At 43.5% G+C, this 15281-nt stretch overlaps 1 long non-coding RNA gene across 3 annotated transcripts in view; it reads left to right on the top strand.

Moving 5' to 3' along the window:
- Positions 1-14945, top strand: part of LOC141578577 (uncharacterized) — a 31260-nt gene extending 16315 nt beyond the window's left edge. Inside the window, exons 3-4 of one of the 3 annotated variants that reach the window (XR_012508979.1) lie at positions 11636-11820; positions 12398-14932. This is a non-coding gene — a long non-coding RNA (uncharacterized LOC141578577). Of the gene's footprint in view, positions 1-11458 lie in introns of all 3 variants that reach the window. The other 2 variants (XR_012508980.1, XR_012508978.1) reach the window with 2 other exon arrangements.
- Positions 14946-15281: the final 336 nt, after the last annotated feature.

Raw genomic sequence — 15281 nt, forward strand, 5'->3', positions numbered from 1 at the left:
AAAGAGATTGTATAACCATCCATCCTTCTGTCCACCTATCCATCCATCCATCCATCCATCTGTCCGTCCGTCCATCCATCCATCCGTCCATCCATCCACCCATCCCTCCCTCCATTCCTCATCATCCTTCCAGCCATCCAACCCTCTGACTAACATCAGGACCTGGCATTGTGTCCACAAACAAGATAGGTAAATAGACACAGCTTAGGGCTATGCTATCCAGCACAGGAGCTGCCGGCCACATGTGGCTGTTAAGCACTAGAAATGTGAAATTTAAATTCAAAAACAGAAACAGAAACTTTAAAAACAGAAACAACGTAATTCCTCTTAAATGCAGCATTAATGCTTTGGGAAGACTACACTTCGCTCACCCTTGGAAACTGAGCACTGGAATTGAGATAAAGCATGTAAAATATCTCGTGGGTAATTTTTTATATTGATGACAGATTGAAGGATGATATTTTGGCTTTATGGGATGAAATGAAATATGTTCCTAAAATTAATCTCACGTTTTTTTCTCTCTTTTTTAAAAAATGTGGTTACTGAAAAGTTTAGAATGACACACGTGGCTAGCATACTAGTGGAAATGACTCTGCTGGCCTGGAATAACCTTCAGTCCGCTTGGCATCCTGCCTGTAGATACGGGCCTCTTGGGAAGGTCAGGGATGGCTTCCCAGGGGCAAGGATGCCCCAGTGGGGGAAATTCACCAGGTGAGTGGCCAGAATGGAGAGAGCATCCAGATGGAGGGTCTGGTGGCAGCAAAGGTCTAGAGGCAGGAGAGACAGCTGGGAGATATTTCCACCAGTCCAAAGAGGGGGCATCTGGGGATAGGGGGCATCCAGGGTCTTCGAGTGGGAGCTCACACTCATCCCCAGAGGCTCCAGGTAAGGATGGGTTGGGCCGGTTGAGACATGCCCTCTGCCCCTGTAAGCGTGCCCTCCCTGGGACCCCCATGTCAATTCCCTGCCCCCATCTTCAGATTCCCACCTGGTTCCCAGGAAGCCCCACGAGGTGCCATTTTGGTCTTGGAGCTCAGACATGGGCAAAGGGAGGTCACTGGGTCACGAGGTCACATTTCCACAGAATCGGGGCCATTGCCACCTCCAGAGTCTGACCTTTCCAATAAAAGCTAGTAATTGCTGGGAATTCTGGGAAAGCTGAGGACAGGCCAGCTCTGTCTGCTTCTAGGCTGGGTTCCCCAGAGGGCAGAGGCTGGAGGTAGTGCTCTCAAATCCTGGGATCAGGGTGGGGGTGGAGTACAGCGGCTGGAGGCCCTGACTCCTGGGTCCTGGAGGAGGAAGGGAAGGGGGCTGAGATTCCTGTGACTCAGACAGAGAGGAAACTGGGCTGCTTAGACACCTGGACCCGGGGAACGGGTAGGTCATGGGTGGTGGGGATGCATATTTCCCCAAGGCTATCCAGGGCCCCTAGGAAAAGGGAAGAAAGATGTCATGCTGGGTGAGGTGGGAGGAGGGCAGCTGACACCTCAGAGTGGGCACAGCTCCCTCCCCTCAGCCCTCCCTCTAATCAGTGGGTCCATCTCGGGGTGTGCATCGTTGCAGAAACCTCCGGCTCTGCTCCCCACCCCAATTACTCCATCCGGTTGGAGGAGCCTGCCCCAGGGCCGATACTGCAGGCCCAGCACCGCCCCAGACACTCATAGAGGGGCGCCGCACCCCCCCTCCCCCACCGCCCCCGGCTCCTGCAGGGGTGGGGGCGGAGCCACATCTGGCCTCTTCTGGGGCAGTGGGTGCCTGGGGATCCTGGCTCTGGGGTCCTGGAGGGGGACAGAGACTGGGGAGGGGGGAGGAGGCCTGAGAACCTCTGTTCTTACTAGCTGCGTGCTCACAAAAGGAGGAGAGGGATGAGCCGGGGGCGTAGGTGCATAGAGAGCAGGACTCCAAAGAGATCAAGCCTGGTGGTGATAATGTGTGAGGGGATCCAAGGCTTGGGAACCCGGACTCCTGGGTCTGAGGGAGGAGGAGGTTGGAGATGGGGAGGTTAGGTTCCTGGTCCTTGGGACTGGGACAGACAGCATCAAATGAACTTCCTGGGTGGGGGTGTTGGGTATGGGAGTCTGAGGTCCACAGGAGTGGACCCAAGAAGAAAGGGGCTGCCTCCCCCCAAACCTCAGCTCCTGGTCGGTGCTCCCAGTGACATCCTCACCTGTCCCCAGGGCCCTCCTCTGCCAAGATGTCAGGACCAGCCAAACCAGCTGTGCCAGTTGGGCATCCCCTTGACCCCCTCTCCCTACTCCCTCCCTTCCCCACAGCAGCTCCAAGGAGGTCTGGGCCCAGCCCCAGGGCGTGGGCAGGCGGATTAGGTGAGCAGGCGGGTGGAAGGCAGGCTCAAGTCCTGGAGAACAGGATGCCCCAGTCCCAGCTCCATCTTTCTGCCTCCTGCCTGTCCCACCCATCTGGCTTCTCCCAGCTCCTTCCACCGTCCTGTCTTGGGCAACAGGCACTGCCCCTACTCCCTTCTGGGGTTGGCACTTCCTCCTTGGCCCTCAGTTCCCCCCAAACCTGCTCTGCCAGACATCCATCCTGCCCTTCCTGCTCCTTCTGTTTCATTCATTCACTCAGCACCTCCTACAGAGTGCCTATTCTGTGCTAGGCACTGTTCCAGGCACTGGGGAATCTAATGATGAACAAAAAATGAGAATGTGGTGGGCTGAATAGTGAGCCAGCCACCTAGTCCTGGAGTGAATATGCGGCCTCAGACAGCAGAAGGGACTTTGCAGGTGTGATTGAGTTTAGGACCTTGAGATGACCTTGGGTTATGTGGGTGGGCCCGATGTAATCACAAGGGTCTTTAAAAGTGACAGAGGGAGGCAGGAGGGTCAGAGTTAGAGAGAGACTGAAGATCCCACACTGCTGGATTTGGAACTGGAGGAAGGGGCCACGAGCCAAGCAATGCAGGCAGCCTGTAGAATTTGGAAAAGGCAAAGAAACAAATTCTCCTCTGAAGTCTCCAGAAGAAACAGCCCTACAGACACCTTAATTTTAGCCTAGTAAAACCCATTTTGGAATTCTGATTTCCAGAACTAGAAGACAATTAATTTGTGTGGTTTTAAACCACTGGATCTGTGGCAATTTGCTATAGCCACTGCAGAAACTAATATGGTGGTAAAGGAGAAAGATAGCAAATAGCTAAAAATTATATAAATGGCAAGAAGTGACAAGAACCAGAAAGAAAACTTTGATCGGGAAAAGGGGCTCTTTTAGGTGGTGGTCAGGGTGGGCCTCTCAGAGGAGGTGACATTTTGCAGAGGCCTGGAGGAAGTGAGGAGGCAAGCCACCTAGATATCTGGGGGAAGAGTGTTGCAGACAGCAAGAACAGCCAGTGCAAAGGCCCTGTGGTAGAAGCATGTGGTAGGAGGTGAGTGTGGTTGGAGCAGAAGGTGTGAGGAGGAGCTGAGTGTCCATACAGTGCCTCTGGGTCAATTAGAAAAAGACATCTCCCTGTGGTGTACATATACAATGGAATGTCACCCAGCCATGACAGAGAATGAATGCAGCAACATGGATGGACATAGAGATGATCATACTAAGTAAAGAAAACCAGACAGAGAAAGACAAACATCGTTATGATATCACTTATATGTGGAATCTAAAAAAAAAAAAAAAAAAAAAAAAAGATACAAATGAACTTATTTACAAAACAGAAACAAACTCACAGACATAAAAAAAACAAACTATGGTTACTAAAGAAGACAGTAGGAGGTGGGGAGGAAGGATAAATTAGGTGTTTGGGATTAACATATGCACACTGCTATATGTAAAATAGATAAACAATAAGGCCCTACTGTATAGCACAGGGAACTATATTCAATATCTTGGGTTTTTGTTGTTGTTGTTGTTGTTGTTTTTTGGTGGGGGGAGGTATTTAGGTTTATTCATTGACTTATTCTTAGAGGAGGTACTGGGGACTGAACCCAGGACCTCATGCATGCTAAGCATGTGCTCTACCACTTGAGTTATACCCTCCCCCCTATATGCAATATCTTGTAATAACCTATAATAGAAAAGAACGTGAAAAAGAATATATATGCATGTATGTATAACTGAATCACTCTGCTGTACACCTGAAACTAACACAACATTGTAAATCAACTATACTTCAATTAAAAAAATTTTTTTAAGAAAAAAGAAAGATATCTCCTCTCTTTCTCAAATGAATTTTTTAAAATATTAGTATGGGATTGAATGGCCTTAATAATGGTATGTGGTTGCCCTGCAGGGAGAGCTTTCCAATAAACATGGAAATACAGTGCGATGTAGGGAACTATATTCAATATCTTGTAATAACCTTTAACGAAAAAGAATATGAAAACAAATATCTGTGTATATGTACATGACTGGGACATTGTGCTGTACACCAGAAATTGACACATTGTAATTAAAAAATTAAAAAAAAGAAATATAGTGTGATGGAGGAAACTTAGGCAGAATAGGGGACTAGGAGACGGGTTGGGTGTTGAGTTGAATTGCAGTTTTAACGAAGGTGATGACATCTGAGCAAGTACTTGAACAAGGTCGAGGAGGAAAGGACAGAGGGGACAGCAAGGGCAAAGCTTTGGAGGTGGGACCCTGCCTCTCACAGGCAGAACAGAAAGATGGGAGGAGCTGGGCCCCTGTGATGTGGGAAGCTCTCTTCCAGCTCCGGGAAACTGACACGCCTTGCCAGTGCACAGGGACACCCTTGTAATACCAAGATACAGAGTCATAGTTTTGCTGTGTTTGTCAGACACTTACGTAGCACTTACTCAGTGCCTCACATGGTGCCAAGAGCCCTACACATCTCCTCATTTAGTCCTCACGATGACCTTACCCAGCTGGCACTATTATTATCCTCATTTGGCAGATGAGGAAACCGAGACACCGAGGGCTAACATCACTTTTCCAGCTTGGATTCAAACCCAGTAGCCCATGCTAAAAAAAAGCATTTTACAAATTTCCTGCCCCTCAATCAATGCTTAATCAACAGTAACTCAAAGGGTCACCAGTTCTCATCCTGATTGCCCATCAAAATCCCCTGGACAGCTTTTAAAAGTCACTCCCCGTGCCGAGACAGGTTGGAAGTGCCAGAGTCCAAGTGTAACCGTCTGTCTTTCCTGTTGGTTGGCGGTCTCTGGAGGAGAGATTGTGTCCACCCTTCTCACCACCAGGGACAAGGAATAGTGGGTCGAGGTCAAGGATGTTGTTCAAGATCCTACAGTGCCCGGGATGGTCTCACAACAAAGAATCATCCAGCTCCAAAAGTCAGCAGGGCCCAGGCAAGAAGCCTCGTTCTAGACATACCTTCCAGTTTTGGAGAGACACAGAGCAGCAGAGAGAGGGTCTAAGCTAAAGGAATCTACAAGGGAAGAGATGAATCCAGGAGGTGGGGCGTTCTATACAGGACAATATGCCAGGCTCTTCAGTGCCTCAGATAGGGGAACAGCAAAAGGAAAGGGCCACAGAAGTTAGACCTTTCTTGAAACTCATCAAATTAAGATTTGTGCACTTCGCATTGTATAAATTTCACCCCTGTTCTAAAAATACAACTGTGAATACTGAACTTTGAAATGCATCAAAAAATTTTCATATACTGTGATATTGTGGTTTATAATAAGAATTATATACTTTCTTCCTGTTTCTGGCACCTCGCTCCTAAACCCTTGGAATTTCCTAAGTGATAAAGTTGTCTTGATAATTATAACAAACCCCTTTCCACGACACCAGAGTTTATGTTAATGGAGTGACTTTTGGAAAGCCTCTAAGGATGGGGACTGGTTTCCAGGGGAACCAATCATGTGATTGAAAGGTTGGAACTTTGATCCAACCCTTGACCTGGGAGGAGGAGAGAGGGGATGGAAGTTGAGTCAGTCACCAGTGGCCCGTGATTTCATCAATCATGCCTATGTAAAGAGGCCTTCATGAAAACCCAAAGGGTTGGGGTTTGGAGGGCTTCTGGGCTGGAGAACACATGGAGATTTATGGAGTTTGGTGCACTCGCAGGGAGTCTGGATGCCCTATGCTCTTTCCCCATATCTTGCCTTATGCATCTCTTCCGTGTGGCTGTTCATGAGTTATATTCTTTTATAATAAATCAGTGATCTAGTAAGTAAAATGTTTCTCTGAGGTCTGTGAGCTGCTTTAGCAAATTAGTCAAGCCCAGGGAAGAATTATTCAAACCTCTGATCTGCCAGTCAGAATCACAAGTGACAACCTGGACTTTCTATTGATGCCTGAAGCGGGCATGAGGGGAACAGTCCTGTAGGACTGAATTCTAAACCTGTGGGATCTGACACTATCCCTAGGTAGACAGTGTCAGCATCGAGTTGAATTGCAGTACACCCAGTTAGTGTCTGAGAATTTCTGCATGTGGAGGGAAAGAAAATCCACACGTTGGAATTGGAATTGGAGTCAGAATATTCCATACCCACTAGAATGGCTAAAATGTGAAAGATCAAAGAACAGGCAAGTATGAGCACCTGGAGTTCTCCTACACTGCTGGAGGAGGTACAAAATGTCCCAGACACTTTGGAAAACAGTTTGCCAGTGATGGCGTTCGGGGCAGGCTGCCCCAGGGCGTGCCACTTGGGCATGTAGATTATTTCACGCTGAAGACAGTCAATGCCCAATGGGCCCAACAGGGGCTTTTCATCTCTCCCTTAACTGCCTAAAAGAATTCAGATCGGGGGCCTGGTCCAGGAAGAGAACTATCCCCAGAAAGAGCTACAAAGAGTATGGTCTAGGTGTGGTAAACTGTGGGGGAGCTCGCCAGGGTCTGTTTGTTCAAACTCCTCTCTGTACCCCGTTGTCTTTGCATGGCCTGGCGACCATTTGTCTACCAAACGCTTGCTCCTCCCATTTTCCTGTGACTTGTCTTCCTTCCCTTTTGAAGCCCCAGATGCCCACCCGCTTCTCCTTAGGTCCGGATGGCACAAAGACAATTTCCTGATTGTCTTTGAGCCTCTCTTGTCTACATGAGGCTCCTGTACACACAAAATCAAATTTGTTTTTCTCCTGTTGATCTGTCTTATGTTGATTTAATTGTTGGACCAGAGGAAAGAACCTTGAACAGTGGAGGAAAATTTTTCCCTCCCCTACAACACAGGCATAACTCCTATAAGCCTGCTGTTCAAGACTGGGGAGGTCGCAGCTCTCACCAGACTAGCATCTCTTCAGGCAAACTTAGCTATGGGTTAATGTGCACATGAGATAAAGGCTGTTGCTAGGGAACATCTTGGAAACCAAAGCCGCTAAATTGGTGGGTATTGGTTGAGGACTTAAAATTTACTGGAACATGCACTGGCTAACTCAAAGACTCCCGTGTTGCGAAAAGTTGGTCACAGAACGGATCAGATTGACACTACACCACCCATCAACCTCAAGAAAATTTCCACGCAATCAGGTACTCTGTAAAACATCACATAATCCCCATTGCAGTGGCTCATCCCTCTTAGGTATTAATTTGGTCCTGAGAGACACAAGGTTTAGCTAAAGCTGTTCCTGTGTATATTAGAAAAAATTAGATGAGGTTTTCCTTTCATCTTGTTTTATGTCTTGAGAGCTTGGCTTTGTGACCAGTGAGAATATTCTGTCTGGTCTCCACCACCCAGAAGGTGCATTTCCTGGCACGCATCTTGGTGGCCTGTCAAATAGACTAGGGTTCTGAGACACGAAGTCACAAGCAGCCCTCTCTTTGTTTGATTATTTCAGCTCTCAGGGGAGTTTATCATAAGGAATCTAAGCCCATAAGGGGCTTTTGTCATCTCAACCTTTTTCTGTTAGTGCTAGAGAAGTCCCATTCCAGTGTCCTGCCCAGCGTCACAGATTGGTGGGTCTGTGGCTGGAGGTGTTTCACGTTCTCATGGGAAACTGGAGACGCTGTTCTCACTACACCATTCTTGCCACCTGTAACAACAAAGGGCTTTACTTTCTTAGCCTGTCTTTGGGAGTGAATTTCCTGGATCTTGTGAGGGCTGCATGTTTCGCACTCTCTTGTGGGGACACCTCTTGTGTTCTTGGTTAAACCATAAAAAACCAACAAACAAAAACAAAAACAAAACCTTAGGGGTTTGAGTCACTATTCAGATGAATAGATCCTACTCTTTGATGATGGATCTTTTGAATGGGAAAAACTTCCGTATCTGAAAAAAAATTTTTTTCAGAGAGCTCTCATCCTAAATAATTGTCTTGTTGGTACCCAGGGAAAAACAAACTTAAAAAGTGGATACAAAGAAATACAGTTGACCCTTCAACCAACCAAGCATGGATCATGTATTATTGCAGTCTTGCAGTATTTACTATTGAAAAAACTCACATATAAGTGGACCCACCCAGTTCAAACCTATGTTGTTTAAGGGTCAATTGCATAATGGCTGGTCTTAGGGACTCCCTTAATAAAGTGAAAGAACAGAGATTAGACTTAGAACAAAATTAAAGTCCACATCCTACATAAATTCCTTTTCTTATAATCTTATCCCAACTCAGGAAATTCCCTTAACTCCAAAAATCCCTCCACCTTTCCTGGAAAATCCCTTAAAGGCCCAACTGCCTGTTTTAGCCTCCTTTTCCCTACAGGATTTGCAGAGAGCACTTCAGCCTAATCTCCAGGCCTGGGATGCACAGGTTACCCTTGTAAATGCTGCAAGTCAGCAGGAGCACCAGGGAGGGGTGATACAGCTCATGTTCTGGGCTCTATAATCAGGCTCTGCCTTCCTGTACAATGTCCTTTGCAGATACAGCTTAGATCCCCACTCAGAGAATTTATGTCCCCTGGACAGCAGCAGATCGTTTAAATTATCAAACCCTTTTACCTCCACTTTCAGAAGATCCTACCAAATTTAAAGATATATTTAATAGATTAATGGGCATTCACAACCCCACTCTTAGCGATCTTGTTTGGCAGCTAAGGGGTGTCCTTCCCACCCATGGTTATATGACATTCTGGTTTATCAGATAAACCAGACCACCCCCTGGGGGACAAACCCACACAGAGGACACAGATGGCCAGAGAGTCTCCTAGGACTTCTTGTAAATAACGGGGAAATGTCTAGGCAGGAGGTTCGTATTCAGAGGCCAACAGAGACATTCATACAGGCTTCCCCCTCTAAGGTGAGTGAAGTGGTCTAAGATTAAATTTTGCACTGAGAACGAAGGCCTTTGTTGAATACTTTATATAGGCTTTTAAAAGCCATACTACACTAAACCCTGAAATTCCAGACCTTTTAAGTTCTGCCTTAGTAGAAATTTTAAAATCTTTAAAAATCTTTATATTTCTGCCTTAGTGGGAAATTTCCTCCTGATATAAAAAGGCAAATTCAGAATAATGGAATTAGATGAGCTAATCAGCCTCTAAGCATTACCAGGGAAAAGGCTACCCAATTCTTCGAAAGATTCATTGTAAAAAGCTAGGGGAAAATGAATGACGCAAGAGGTACCTAAAGCAAAAGAATGGAAGAGTAAATAACTCCTGCTGGTCTCTTCTGCACTCCTTTGGGTTCTCAGTCAGTTGTAAAAGAGAGTTCTGTTTAATTGGCTTAAAGACAATTAAACACTTATATAAATTAAATCCTCAGAAATATAATAGAAACTAACCCAAATCGATTTCAGGTTCACATGACCTAGGGAAATATTTGGTTATTAAAGCTAGTTTAAGTTTGCTGGCTCAAATTAAAACAGGCATGTCTTTAGAGTTATCAGTGTTAAATAGAATGCCTTTATTCTACCTAGGTTTGCTAAAGTTAGGTAAGTTCATGTTGTCTCTTACAAAATTTTTCAGCAAGAAAAACAGCTTGAGATGATGGCTGGCTTTGTCTAATGTCTATGTTTTCATACATTTGCCAATCTGTAGAATGCTGGTATAACAGTTCACAATTATTTACTTCTTAGTGTCTATTAAAAATTAAAGGTTCTTTTTTAAATGGAGGTATTGGGGATTGAATCCAGGGTCTTGTGCATGCTAAGCATTCACTCTACCACTGAGCTATATCCACCCTCTCCAAATTAAGGTTTTTAAAGGTAAAAATTCTGATATATGTCGTTGAAGCTACTAGACATAGTAAGGGAAACATCTTTATACATTAGGAAAGTAGGATATGTGTTTTGGTAAAAGAAAGTGAGAGGAATGGAAATGCAGTTTGTTAAGGGAAAAGAAAGTAGTTTTGTCCTGAAGAGAGGCTGGTTATTTCAGAATGGGAAAGAGAAAGAACACAGGACCAAAAATCTGAATGTAAAAAGAAATTGTAGAAGCTTTGTGAAAAAAGACACTTTAGAAAGAAATTTTATGTGTGGTCTAGCTGGTTAAGATTGAAATGAATTTAAGTTTTTAAAAATGAATAAATTTTAATATCAAAAGTACACTGATTAAAAAATTAGAATTTGATTCTCTCTCTGTTAAAAGGACAAAGTTCTATTAGATTATCGGTCTGCTCTTAATTCCAAAGATTTAAACAAAGTGTTTTTTCTTTATCTTTTTAGTAATCTGCCTAGAAAACAAAGATTTTATGTTTTATTAAAATAATTTCCTATGCTTTACGTTATCATTAGGAATTTGGTTACTTAAATAAACTGGGTCTTTTCAATATTGAACTGAGTTTTGCTCAGAATTATGTAATCTATATTTACCCTAAAAATCTTTTTGTCACTTTGGGTAAATGACTAATTAGCACTTTTTCATAATTATTTGTGATCCTATTTAGTAAAGTGTCCAAACCTTTGTGATATTTTTGACAAACTTTCAAAAATTCAAATTCTAAGTGAAGTCTTTTTTACCTTGAACAAAACCAAGATTTTCTAGAAGGATCCTGGAATATCTCAAAAGATTTGTTCTCTCTCCTTATAAAAGAGAGATAAAACTAATTTGGCTTATCTGGTATATTAAATTATATGGAAATCATTGTCAAATAGGGAATGATAAACCTCCTAAGGTTATATTGTACAGGTGAATGTTGGTAACATGGGTGTTCTAGAAGTTGTATAAAGTCCCTAAAATTCTGATACGTCATTATAATGTTATCAGTCATAATTCTAATTATTATCTTAAAATGTTGTATATCACAGAAATAATGAAATTTCCTGTCAATTGCACTGTAATGAACTCTAATCAGATATTTAACCATGTCATTTTAAAGTCTTTTCTTATTTATGGACAGTTATTGTTTTATTCTGATGCTTTTGCAAAAGTGTTCCTGCAAAAGTGTTTCATCAGAAAGATTCATGGAAAGGACTCTGACAAGTACTCTAGAATACAGGTTTCTGATAATTTTAAAATCATCAAACTGAATGGGGTAAGAATTTCCAGAATTAATGGAAAAACCGGATTCAAAACAAATATGAATTACATGGGACTGAATGAACTGAGGAGGATGGTTATAATTTTTATGACTTTTTTGTTTAAAACATTGCTGATTTTTAAATTGTTTTGTTTTTCTCAGATTAAGGAAATCTTTTTCTCTTTTCTCCAAAGATACCTATGACTTAGAACAATTTAGTGCAATATACCTTTGTGAACAAAGATGAAACATTTCTCCTTTTCTCCCTACCTGATCCCTCCAGAATTCAGAAACTCACAGTGAGTATGCTTATTTCACGGCAATATAGTTACTTGCGTAAGTTCACTAAGGATCTGTTCTCCTTGTAACAGGACACAATTGGAAACAGTGATTATATTACCAAGGCTTTGATGGGAACGTCCTACTTGAGTACATGCAAAGAATCACATATGACCAGACCGCTTTAAGGAACTAAGACTGACTTAATGGAACCAATAAAGCCCCTTGGAAAAACAGCCTGATACCTTACTTACACGGTTCCCAGCAGCCTTACCAGGTGAGAAAGGAAGGTCACTTCCTGGCAGGGACAGGAACCTCAGAACAGTCTAAGGACCCTAAAAAGAGAGGAATTAGCCCAAATCTATAAGTGCAGCAAGCAAAGTCTGATGGTAAGTCCTTGACTTGACTTCCTAGCCTTGAGAGGCTTTTAAAAATCCAGTTTGAGCTTTCTCATTAAAAAATCCAACAAACAGATTAAAAGATTATATACGATTAATCACTATGTTTGCTACCCTTATGCAAATAATCAAGCCATGTTTTTTGAAACTAGACTTAACTTGCAAACAAATTCACCTCACTGTGGTTATCTGTGATGGAAATGTGGTGACTGTAGAGAGAAAAGTTGTGTTTCAGTAGACACCATAATACATACATGTGGATATTAGATTCTAGTTCTGTGAATTGACTTTGAGATTTTGTTTTCTACCTGTAAACAACCTGTACCTGGACTAGATCTTGAACTTGTCCAGTTTCCTCCAATATTTGGCTATTGTCCACACTAACACTTCCTATTTTCCCCCCTCACCCTTCTGCCTTGGAAAAATTGAAAACTAAAACTGCCCTTTTCCTCAAAGCCATGGAAACTAAAGTTGGACAATTTGATACAAAATCCACAACAGCTCATGCATGGACAATCTGCACGCCTGTTGCTGCAGGGTCACTCAGAAAAAGCACCAGAGACATTCAAACTACAAACCAAGAAAACCCGTCAGATTGCCATGGCCTGCCTCCACTCCATCCGAAGATTCTCTGAGCCCAACATCTAGAAATCTTCCAACTAGCTGCCTTCAGACCTCAGAAACCGGGACTGTCATCTGCTCCAGTCATTAACGCATTGTTTTCCCTTTGTTTCCATAGAAATGCCTTATTAAATACCTAATTTCTCATGCAATATAGGCCTAACTTGGGGAGACCGGCTGCATCACCACCTCCTAAAAATGAGACACAACTGTTCAACTGCAATGACCTATTTTCAAGACTATGAGATTAATTCAATGAAATCATGAAACAATCAGCCAGCTCTGCTTTTCATGTGTGAAACTTCCAGGGAATTTTCGGAGCAGGGGGCTGATGGCGTTCGGGGCAGGCTGCCCCAGGGCGTGCCACTTGGGCATGTAGATTATTTCACGCTGAAGACAGTCAATGCCCAATGGGCCCAACAAGGGCTTTTCATCTCTCCCTTAACTGCCTAAAAGAATTCAGATTGGGGGCCTGGTCCAGGAAGAGAACTAACCCCAGAGACAACTACAAAGAGTATGGTCTACGTGTGGTAAACTGTGGGGGAGCTCGCCAGGGTCTGTTTGTTCAAACTCCTCTCTGTACCCCATTGTCTTTGCATGGCCTGGCGACCATTTGTCTACCAAACGCTTGCTCCTCCCATTTTCCTGTGACTTGTCTTCCTTCCCTTTTGAAGCCCCAGATGCCCACCCGCTTCTCCTTAGGTCCGGATGGCACATAGACCTCAACTGCCTGACTGTCTTTGAGCCTCTCATGTCTGCATGAGGCTCCTGTACACACAAAATCAAATTTGTTTTTCTCCTGTTGATCTGTCTTATGTTGATTTAATTATTGGACTAGCCAAAAGAACCTCGAACGGTAGAGGACATTTTTTGCCCCCCCTCTACTCTTATGAATTGAAACCGACATTTATCATACGACCCAGCAATTACAGTCCTGGGTATTTACCCAAGAGAAAAGAAAGCACACATGTATACGAAGACCCGGACACAAATGGTCACAGAAGCTTTATTTATTGTAACTAAATATGGGAAGCAACCCAAATGTTCATCAATAGGCAAATGGATCAGCATATTGTGGCACAGCCAGACCACGGAATACTGCTTGACAATAAAAAGGAATGAATTTCTGAAGCACACAAAAATGTGGCCAAACCTCAGAATATTCTGCTGAGCAAAAAAAGCCAGACACACACACACAAAATAGAACATTCCGTATGATTCCACTTATATAAAAGTCTAGGAAATGCAGACTAATCTACACTGACAGAAAACAGGTCAATGGGTGTCTGGGGATGGGGGTGGGGTGGGGTAGGAAGGAAGAATTACAAGGGGGCACAGGAAACTTTTGGGGTGCCGATGTGTTCACTATCTTGCTTGTGGTGGTGGCTTCGCAGAGGTACACACATGTCAAAACTCACCAGATTGTGCACTTTCAAGTACGTACAGTTTATTGTATGTTAATTATGTCTCAATAGAGCTGTAAGTTAAAAAAAACCCAAAACTCAAACTGTACACTTGAAAAGTTGAACCATGTACTTTATTAAGAGGATGAGTTGAATTGTGCAGAATTGTATGATTATTAGGTAAATTATTCCTCAATAAATCTGACTTGAAAAAAATAAGATTGCGACTGGTCGATAAATAAATCCTGGAGATCTGATGCACAGTAGAGTGAGCACAAACAATACTGAGTTAGAAATTGCAAAGCTGCTAAGAGGCTGGATCTTAATTTTTCCCACCACAAAAAAGAAACAATAATAAAAGTGACATGATGGAGGTGTTAGTGACAATTACACTACAACATATAAATCTATCAAATCATCACCTGGTACACCTTAACTTACACAATATTATGTGTCAACGACATGCCAATGTAAAAAGTCGATGGACAGATAGGTCACAAAGCAAACTGAATGAAAATTCTCCAATGAATCAAAGGGTGGGGTGGGACAGTCTCTGTACAATCCTTTTGATTTTTCTGTATGTTTGAAACATTTTATATCAACGTGAGTAAAAAGGGGATAAAAGACTACTTACAGTACTTCTGATACCAAATATGCGTAGGTTCCCTCCCTCTCCCAACCAGGTCTCCAACTCTCCAGACACCAGCTGGCTGTCCAACAATTCAGTTCAATTCTGACACTAATTACCCAGGGTAAGGGCAGACCCCGCAGGTTAAAAGCTCAGTCCCACAATGCTGGCGCGACATCAGACGCCAATCACAAGTCCCAAGCTGTCACCTGTATTTCTGACAACCGGCTGTAAATCAGGGGGTTCCCGAGACCCCCTCCTCAGGTTTGATAATATACCATGGTGGCTCCCAGAACTCAGGGAAACACTTCACTTATGTTTATCAGTTTGTTACAAAGGATGCAGATGAATAGCAAGATGAAGGAGGTCTGGAGGTCTGGAGGGCAGGAGCTTCTGTCCCAGGAAGTTGGGGTGAGCCATCCTCCCTGCATGTGAATACATCCACCAACACAAAAGCCGTCTGAACCTCTTTGATTTAAGATTTCATGGAGGTTCCATTACATAAGCATGATTGGTTCCATCACTGGCCATTCCTGATTAACTTAATTTGCATCTCCTCTTCCAGGAGGTGGGGGTGCAGGGTGGGTAGGCTGAACCTTCCAGCCCTCTAATCACATGGTTGGTTCCTTTGGCAACCAGCCTCTATTCTGAAGATCGCTAGGGGAGCAAGAGCATCACCTGATTAGCA

This window comes from Camelus bactrianus, chromosome 9 (assembly GCF_048773025.1).
Source record: "Camelus bactrianus isolate YW-2024 breed Bactrian camel chromosome 9, ASM4877302v1, whole genome shotgun sequence".
Taxonomy (NCBI): Eukaryota; Metazoa; Chordata; class Mammalia; order Artiodactyla; family Camelidae; genus Camelus; species Camelus bactrianus.